Source organism: Patagioenas fasciata, chromosome 14, assembly GCF_037038585.1.
Source record: "Patagioenas fasciata isolate bPatFas1 chromosome 14, bPatFas1.hap1, whole genome shotgun sequence".
Lineage (NCBI taxonomy): Eukaryota > Metazoa > Chordata > Aves > Columbiformes > Columbidae > Patagioenas > Patagioenas fasciata.
Window position 1 is genome coordinate 1,166,957 of NC_092533.1, and position 9,095 is coordinate 1,176,051.

A 9,095-nucleotide genomic window follows, 5' to 3' on the forward strand; every position below is an offset into this window, starting at 1 on the left:
TACCAGCACAGTGCAGGCGCGTAGAGACGGCACAAAGCACGGCGTTATGATCTGTTCTCTGCAGCGTGGTTTAGTCTGCACTGCAATTAATGAAGACAGTGACTGTGTGGCCGTAACTTCTGGGGATATGACGATCATTCAAGCACGAAGACAAGGGTAAGAAATTACTGGGTCAGGGGACTTGGATGCCTAGAGGCATTTAGCACACTTAACATGATGCAGGAAGAACACACAAAGGAGCTTCACTGCTTACATGTGCCTTTGTATATATAATTACCTTCCGGGCAAAGACAGTTGATGGCACTGAAGATCATCGTGTCCTTGCTCAAGGTCCAGGTTACGTTTTGCCCCAAGAGGAGGGTGGACTCTCAGTTTCACTGTGCCCTGCATCCCTGGTTTTGCACTGTGATGCCCAAGAGCTTCTGTAGTTCCTTTCCCACCCCAGCCTCACCTGCACGGGGATCGTGTGGAGCAAAGTGGTGCTTATTTGGAAAGCTGGGAGGAAAATAAGACAACCTGCTCCCTTTGCAATTGCCAGAGAAGTAGCAAAGGAAGCATTATTTCCCCTGTGGGGAAGTTCTCACTGACAAAAATGACGTGAGATACCTGAGGAAGAAGAGTTTCAAGCGTGGGATTTTTGGGGGGGTGAAGCCCTTAAGAAGAGGAGCCGTGCAGCACATAGCAAGGAAAACCCACCACGGGAGCCGGAGCGATTGTCCTGCTCCCGATTCTGCCCCACAGATCTTGGAGGGCTGAGCACATCCCATCTCCTACAACTTGTCTTGCCTCTAAGCCAGCTCAGATAACAGCACCTGGGGACAAGGAGGGCAGGGGGAGCCCAGCCCCATACCACAGGGTGCTCTGCAATGCTCCAGCACCACTGGCCCTGCAACTGAGGTTCAGGATTAAACGACAGCCACAGTGAAATTCCTATGGGACGACCTCACTGTGATGAAAAGGCTCCTGAAAGAAAGCAAAGTGTTGGTCATTGATGGTGTCCACATTCCCTGGGAAGCTTTTCCTAGAGGAAAATAGCAGGACTGACAGGTGCATTTGGGGCAGGGACAAGGCAGCAAGCAGGCAGCCCAAGCTGCAGCTGAACACACAAAGGCAAAGTCAGAAACAAGTTCTCAATTAAATGGAAAAGTGAAATTAGTCATGCCCCTGGGAATCACTGCAGCACAGGAAGCCAAAATGGAAAAGTAATAAGTGAATCAAGGGCTATTAAATCTTCAAAGATGTTCATGGAGGAATTATTTAAATAACAGGGTTAATTATAGATATGACAAAGCTTGGTTGTCAGGAAAGGCCAAACAGTCTGTCTATTCTTACTCTCATTTTGGGGGGGAAATACGAAAGCTTGTTGAAGGCCCAGCCAAGCAGCTGCCACTCATTTCCTCTGCAAACACGACGTATCAGCCTCTACCCATGTTCTACAGGGCAGCTCTGATCTTTGTAATTCTCCATGGAAAAACATTTCCCCAGGTTGTTAACAGGGTTTTGTGGTGGGGAGAGGGGGCGGCAGGCAGGGGATGGGGGAGCAGGTCCCCCTCTGCCGGGTGTACTGATGGGCACCTTGAACAGCAGCAGCCAGCACCCAGAGACATAACCGACCTATTCAATACCCAGCACTTCCAAAGGCTGGAAGTCGGTTGCTTTCCATCGCACACATGCCACACAACCCCTTTGAAAGCCATCCCACAGATTCATGCCAAGGAATTGGTACATTCCTCAGCTCTGCTTTCCAAGTGACACCCTTAGAATCGGTCAGGTTAAGGGAGGAAAGTCACAGTCTGACACAGCCCAGGCATCGGATTCGGCTGGAGCTGCAGCCCTGAGAGCCCGGGTGCGCCAGAGGAGCCACGTGGCTGGGCAAGGACCTGAGCTTTGTATGAAAACATAAAGCAATCCCCAGCTTCTGCAAAGCTTTCAAAACCTTCCCGGTCTGGAGGAGACTCACCACCCTGTGTTCCTTGGCAGGTTCTCCTTGCAGGAGCACAGTTCAGCTTCTCGAGGCTGAACCCTGGAGGGGAGCTGGGCTCTGGTGACCCCGAGGTGCCGTAGGGTGCTGGTGACACAGTTTTGCTGACCATGGGAGCCAAGGCAGCAGAAATACATCCCCATCCCCAGCTTTATAAGACAGGCTCTGAACAAATAGCTGAGGGAGACAACTTAGAATTAAACCTATTGAATTTAAAGCAACTCTTTTAAGCCTAAACTTCTAAGACTCTGACTGGGCTTTCAGTTTCAGAGAAGGGTGGGGAGCAGCTTAGGACAAGCAGGGTGCAATTTTCACATGCAGCCAATACCCACAGCTCCCCCGGGGCTGCAAGGGCTGAGCCCCACAAAAGAGCTTTGCCCTATACCACACAGCACCAGAGCTTCACCAGCCACAACAACCAGCTTTTGCCAGGGTACATACCAGCAAAACTCACCCAGGTGGGCTCCTGCAGCAGAACCACCTCCCCTACATTGAACCCAAACCCAAGGCATGGTAGCTTTTGGCCCCCACCTGCATTAAACCCCTGTTTGCCCCATCCCAGTACACACCAGTACCTGCCTTTGGCTGTGCAGGAATTGGAGACAAGTCTCAGTGCCACAGCAGCAAAAATTCCAGCACATATCCCCATACCCAGCAGGGATCCGCAAAGCTCCCCAAGGGCTGCAGCCAGCTGGAGCAGCTGCGTTTAAACCCCACACCCTGTGTCTCCCATCAGCACTAACACCCTGCAGCTGGTCCCTGTCCCAGCTGGTCCCTGTCCCAGCGGCACCTGGGGAGGGGAGCCCAGGGTCACAGGATCACAGAAGGGACCTTTGAAGATCATCTGGAGCCTGGATTCTAGACTACACCCCCACCATAGGCAAGGACATCTGTCACTTGACCAGGTCGTTCAGTGTCCCATCTAACCTGACCTTGAACACTTCCACTGATGGGGCATCCGCAGCTTCTCCGGGCAACCTGCTCCGGTGTCCCACCACCACCGTAAAAAATCTCTTAGGTCCCATCTAAACCGAGCCCTTCCCTTGGCCAGCGCCAGCCCGAGGGGCAGAAGAGCCTCCACCTGCCCCGCAGCCCCGTTTCTCCTGGTCTGGCGCTGAGCCTGCGTGCTGCTGCCAGCCCCGCGCGGCTCGCATGGAGCGGAGGGCTCTGGCTGGGACCGGCGCGTCGCGGCAGCTCCAGCCCCGCGCCAGCAGATGCGCTGGGCTGGCTTCCTGGTGTCTCAAAGCACAGGGCGGGCTGTAATAAACCCGCAGACACACGGTGGGTAAACAGTCCCCAGCCATCCCAGGGATGCGCGAAGCAGCTGGGGACCCCTTGCAGGCACCTTCTAGGGTGGTTTGAAGCCATAAAAAACCTCCCGCCACTGAAGCAGGGTCATGTTATCATAAGACAATTCCAAGGAGAGGAATGTTTTCCTAAAATTTGTATAAGCACTGGAAAAAAAAGTCCTGAACCACTGTGAAATGGAGCCGAAGCCGTGTTTCCAGGAATTAGAAGCAGAAGTTCCCAAACCAAACTCCAGTTTCCTTTCTGGAGGGTTTCCAGAGATGTGCGCTGTGCATTAGCCCTGGTACAGCCCGTAACATGGATGTAAGCGCTGGCTCTCCCTGTGTAAATATTGATTTCCTCTTGGTTCTGCTCAGTGGTCCCAGCCCCTGGTGTTCCCCCTTTTTCTGTCTCTGCTCCTGGAAGCTGGAGGGAGATTGTCCTCCCCCCGGCCCTCGGTGGCCACCCTGACACACGCTGCTTTTGCCCCCGTGCCAGCTTCACATCAACTCCCCGCTGTTGGCTTCTGGGGAAATAATTTTCATTTTCATAATTACAGCAAGGCCACTGCCTCCCCTGGATAAAAATATCTCCGAAAGTAGTTAACGGTATCTCCAAAATCCTGTGGAAATCCCCACTGACTGTCCCGACTTTGCCTGGAAACCCAGACAACGGGGGTTGCTCTCGGGGCTGGGGTTGGGAGGCAGGAGCTGCCGCTGCAGCCCCCGTGTCACCCCCTGCCCACACCCGTCCTGCCCCTCATCCCAACCCTTCTCCGCAGCCTCAGGGATTGATGTCTCTTTTCTCTCTGCAGAAGGGGGGGACGGGCAGCTGAGGAGGAAGGACCCTCTTCTCGTGGTCAGCAGGGGGGTGCCCATGGGGCTGGGGGTGACGCGAAACCACGAGGACTCCAGGGGGCAGAGCTGCTGGATGAGGGGAACTGGAAGGGAGAGCGACAGAGATGCTGCAGCCAGGCTGCCCTACAAGAGACGGGAAGAACCAGGGTACAGATTTGCATTTTGTTAAGTTGGTGAACTTAAGGAGGATGATGAGGAGCTGCAGCAGCCCCCGTCCCTGGGCTGGCAGCCCACCCCGCAGCCAGAGAGAGCCCGCGGCTTTGAATTCAAGGGGGGTTCACCCCGCTCCAGGGAGGCGGCTTCTTCCGAGCCGAGATGATCAGAGGCCGAAGTCACAGCGGGGCTGCTGGTGGTGGGGGCGGTGGGGGCTGCACCGTGGCACTGGTGCAGGTCGGTGCCGTCCCGCAGCCGGGGGACACGGCCCCCTCCTGGGAACACGTTCTGCCTGCAGACTGAGGGCTGCGTGGGGCAGGACAGCAACAGCAAAGACCAGGTTGTATTCAGCTGCTCGTGGGGACATGTGGAGGGTGATGAAGCACCAACAGCCACCACCCTGTGGTGTGACATTGTCCCCAGAGCTCTCCAAGGGGACGCATAGGGACTGACGGGGCTGTTTCGGCGGTGCCTGGCGCCTTGCTTAACCCACTTTTACCACGTCAGCACGTAAACATATCGCCCTGCCAGAAAACCTGCCTGTCCCCGCAGATCGGTACCGTGGCTTCACCGCGCTGCTTGGGGACACGGGCACTGGAGCTGCATGAGGCGTGCTGCTGCGGGAGCCGGAGAACAAGATTATCCTCATCATCTCAATTATTTTTCCAGGCATGTATTTCATCTGCTGAAGGTGACGGTGTGAGGTGTCCTCCCGCTGCACTGTGCAGGCGTTGGGGTGGGGTGCAGTAAGCAGATCCCCTCTTTGCGAACACCTCGCTGTGGAAAACCCCATCGCTGCGCTGTATTTACTTTCACAGCAGTGTTTGCAGAGGACGTGCCCTTGAAGCACGCAGATAAGATACTGATGACTGGGAGCAATTCCATTTGCTATTAAAAGCACGAAGTGACTGGAGAGCTCCTCATCCGCTACCTGCTGCAAGGGCACATCGGGCACCGCGGCAGCCCCGGGTCCCACAGCATCACTGCCCGTGCCACAGCGGGGACACGTGGGGACACACAGCCCAGTGAGCATCAGCATCCCGGGGTCAGCATTGAGCTGCCCGTCCCCCCACGACACCCTCCTTCCCAGTCCTGCTTCTCTGCCGCTTGTTCCCCCAGTTCTGGGACAGCAGTGGCCCCTTTCCCAACAAAGCTCTCCCAATGAAACCAGTGACAGTTCCCAGTTGTCGGCTCTGGCCCTGCGGGTTCCTCCCCGGTTCGGGGCTCTCTGCGTTCCCCTCCCGCCCCAGGACGCGGGAGGGCGGGGGTGCTGTGCGAGCCTGTTTATATTCACTTGGCTTGTGAGATATGGTTTGAAACCGGTCTCTCTTAAAATAAAGATGTGTTATTTACTCTACAGTTAAATATTTGTTTCCTAGTAGGTTGGACTTGAGTGAACTGTATTTTCTACAATACTGTTTAAGCATGACTTACATTCTTCTCCATTGCCTCCATTTTTGTATAACTAATTCTCATACTCACTATGCCTACATTAGCTGCAGTGAGGTTTTCCTGTGCCTTTACATAGTAAAAAATGAAATAATTAAAAAAAAAAATATTCAAAAGAACAAAGCCAAAGATTTGAAAAATGACTTGATTGAATTCTTCTTTCACTAATTCGATCTGTAGGAAGTACAGTGGCAAATCGAACACAGAATATTTCCTAATTATTCAAGAGTACTTCCCCATGCAAGCACTTTGGCCCAGTCTGGGCATGCAATTATTGCATTTTATAATTAGAGTACCTTGGCGTACCGCAGTGGAGTGTCAGCCTCCGCCTGCGGATGGGCTGCTTCACCAAGCCTTCCCGTGGCAGCCGCGTTCAGCTCTGGCCGGGCTGTTATTTCCAGGCAGGGCCGGGCTGGATTTCCAGGCTGGGGTCCCCGCGACCCCACCGTGGCTGCAGCGCCCGCCACGCCGCTGAGCGGGGCCGGGACCGGCTCCTCTGCCCCCGGGACGCGCCGGCACCGCACAGCGCGGTCAGAGCCGGGCAGGGCTTGCAGAGCCCTTTGGGCAGCCGGGGCTCAGCCCAGCGGTGCCCGAACCCGGGTGCTGGAGCCACCCTGCCCGCGTCTCTGCCTGGCCCTGTAGGATCAGCAGTTGGGTCACCGCTTGGAGGTTTTGCCTGATATATTTTTTGGGGAAAAAGTCAAATACGCCAATAAATATTGGCAATGTTCAGGTCAGGTTGGCCACATTTGACCCAAGGTGACTCCTACTTCTGCTGTTTTAGGGACATACATTTCTTAAAAATAATCCAGCGTGAAAACCCAAATGATTGTCCTCGTTCCTGGAACTGGGCGAGTTCCTCATTCATTTCTTCCTTTCCAGTGGACAGCGGCCGCTCCATCGTCCCGGGGGTCACGCAGCCATCCCCCCGGCCGGGCCAGCCGCCCCCCGCACAGCCCCGCACTCAGCGCCGGGGACAAGGGCGAGCTGCGGCGCTCTGGGTTAATTGCCAGGATGCCAGCGCAGGAGAGAGACAGAGATTTCTTTGTGCCGGCTCCAAGCGCCTCTGTTCCAGGAGACCAGCTTATAACCGACCTTGCTTTGTGTGGCCAGCCCTGGCCAACACTATTTGCACAAGTGGCTGAGCTGACAAAGACAAAATCGGGAATTCTTGGAGGTTTTGGGCAGTGAGGTATCTCCTGGAGCAGCCCCAGCCACTGAAGCCCCAGTTTTGTCTTCCTCCCGGGGTTCAGATCAGAAATGCCGCAAGGAGCAGAGCTGGTGTCCCAGAATGAGCCGTCGCGCTGGGTCCCCAGGCCGCCCTCCCTGCCTCCCGCACACCCAGCGAGGGAGCAAAAACCATGTTGGGCAGCAAAGCAAAAGAAGAAAGATCAGGCAGTGACGCAGATCTGCAGAGCTGGGCTCCTCTGAGCCCGTACATTGTGTGACATCCAGGGCTCAGCACAGTCCTGCCGGGTCCAGCAGCCCCGCAGCACCCGCGCCCAGCACCGGCAGCACCCGCAGCCCTGCCGGCACCAGGGGCTGCAGCCTGCTGTGCCGAAACCGGGCAAGAAAAATCTGTTTCCGTTGTCAAACGTGGGAAATCAAATTAAAACCAGTCAGTAGAATATAAATGTGGCAGGATGGGTGATCAGTGTCACATGCTTTCCAGATGCAGGAGGATGTATTTTAACGCTCTGGGCGCTCGGCTGACACCTGGTGCAGGCTGGGTGCCGGGCTGGGTGCTGGGGTGCTCGGTGCCCACCAGGTGAAGGTGACAGAGCAGAGACCTGTGGGGCTCCCCTGGGAAGGTCCTCGTGTGGCTCAGGACGTGGCGAGCCCTCGCCAGAGCCGGGTGAGCCCTCCCCAAAGCCGGGTGAGCCCTCCCCAAAGCCGGGTGAGCCCACAGCACCTCGCTCCTGGGGCGGGAGACGCTGGCGGGCGGTGGGGAATCGCATGGGACGTGTCCGAAAAGGGCAGCTCTGCCAAGGTGCGGCGTTTCCCTCCAGCCCGGGAGCTGCGGCACTTGCACCATCACCCCCAGCACCCCCAGCAGAGCCAGCGCACGGGGACCACCCGGGACAGCTCTGGGGACGCGCTCTGACGGGGCCGTACGACCTTTCAGAGCCACCACTGCCGGTGACGGGCACCGCTCGGGCTAACAAAGCGCTTTCCCGAGCGGGAAGAACGCGCCTTGGCTTGGCTTCCAGGGGAGCGGGGGCAGCCCTGAGAGCTATGGAAACCACAGAACAATCAGAGGAAAGAGGAAAGTGATGCTAAGGAGCGGATATCAGCTCTGGGCCTTACCTTGGGTGTGTTTTGTAAACAGCAACAGCCATGGCACAGGGCGGCTGTGGGAAGCATCACTCCTCTGTGGCAGGAATTACCGGGGGGTCAGCAGCTCCCCAGGTCAGAAAGGTGAAAAGCAGCTGGAGCCGGATCACTTGAGCCCCGAGGAGCCTCCTGGGCTCTTTGTGTTCATGTTTGGGAAGATTGGGACAAGTGAAAAGCGAGTGTGCCAGGGGGCTCTTGGCTTGATGGAGCAGGAACTGCGGGGAGGAAACAACACCAGGCAACAGGGAGCAGGGAAAATGGATTCTGTCAAGCTAAGTTGATCTGGTTTTAGATAAAACTGTAATTAAGTCAATACACGATAACAGCAGTACTTTTAAGGTAATAGGGCTTCTGTTATGTATCTGATTTGTAATAAATGCAACATGGCACATATTAAATGAATCAGAAAAGGTCTGCTGTCCCAGAAATGTAATTACAGGAGAAGATTCCTCATTTGGTTAGCGTATCCAGGAGAGGCCTTTGGGAATCAGCTCTTGACTCTAAACTAGTGCTGAGCACCAGTAAACAACATTCGTTTCAATATATAAGGTCATCCGTTAAGAAACAAAGGATGGGAGTCATTCTTCAGGAGGGAGCGCTCCCTCCTGGGAAACGCGACTGGAAAAGACCAAAGGGATCCTGGTGAACGCGCCGGGGCTGAGAGCAATGCGCAGGACCACAGGAAAGACAAACAGGATTATTCTGCTGCGTGTCTGGTGGGGAGGATGGCTGGTTTTGACAGAAATCAGGGTGAATGAGATGATCTTAATGAGAAACAGTCTTCCTGCCTGTCTTCAGTTCCTTCCTGACCCCCCGACCGCAGCCTGGAGGAGCAGAGCGCTGACACCACCCCCGGGCACCCAGCAGGTGAACCCGAGCATGGAGCAGCAGCGGAGGTGACCTGGGCCCTGGGCCCCACAGCTGGGTGTGCTGCCAGATGTGCACAGTGCCAAACGGGCCACAGCTGCCAGCTCTGCTGCCACCCAGATGTGCTCCAGCCGTGGACGCTGCAGTCGTGAGCAGCATCACTCGTG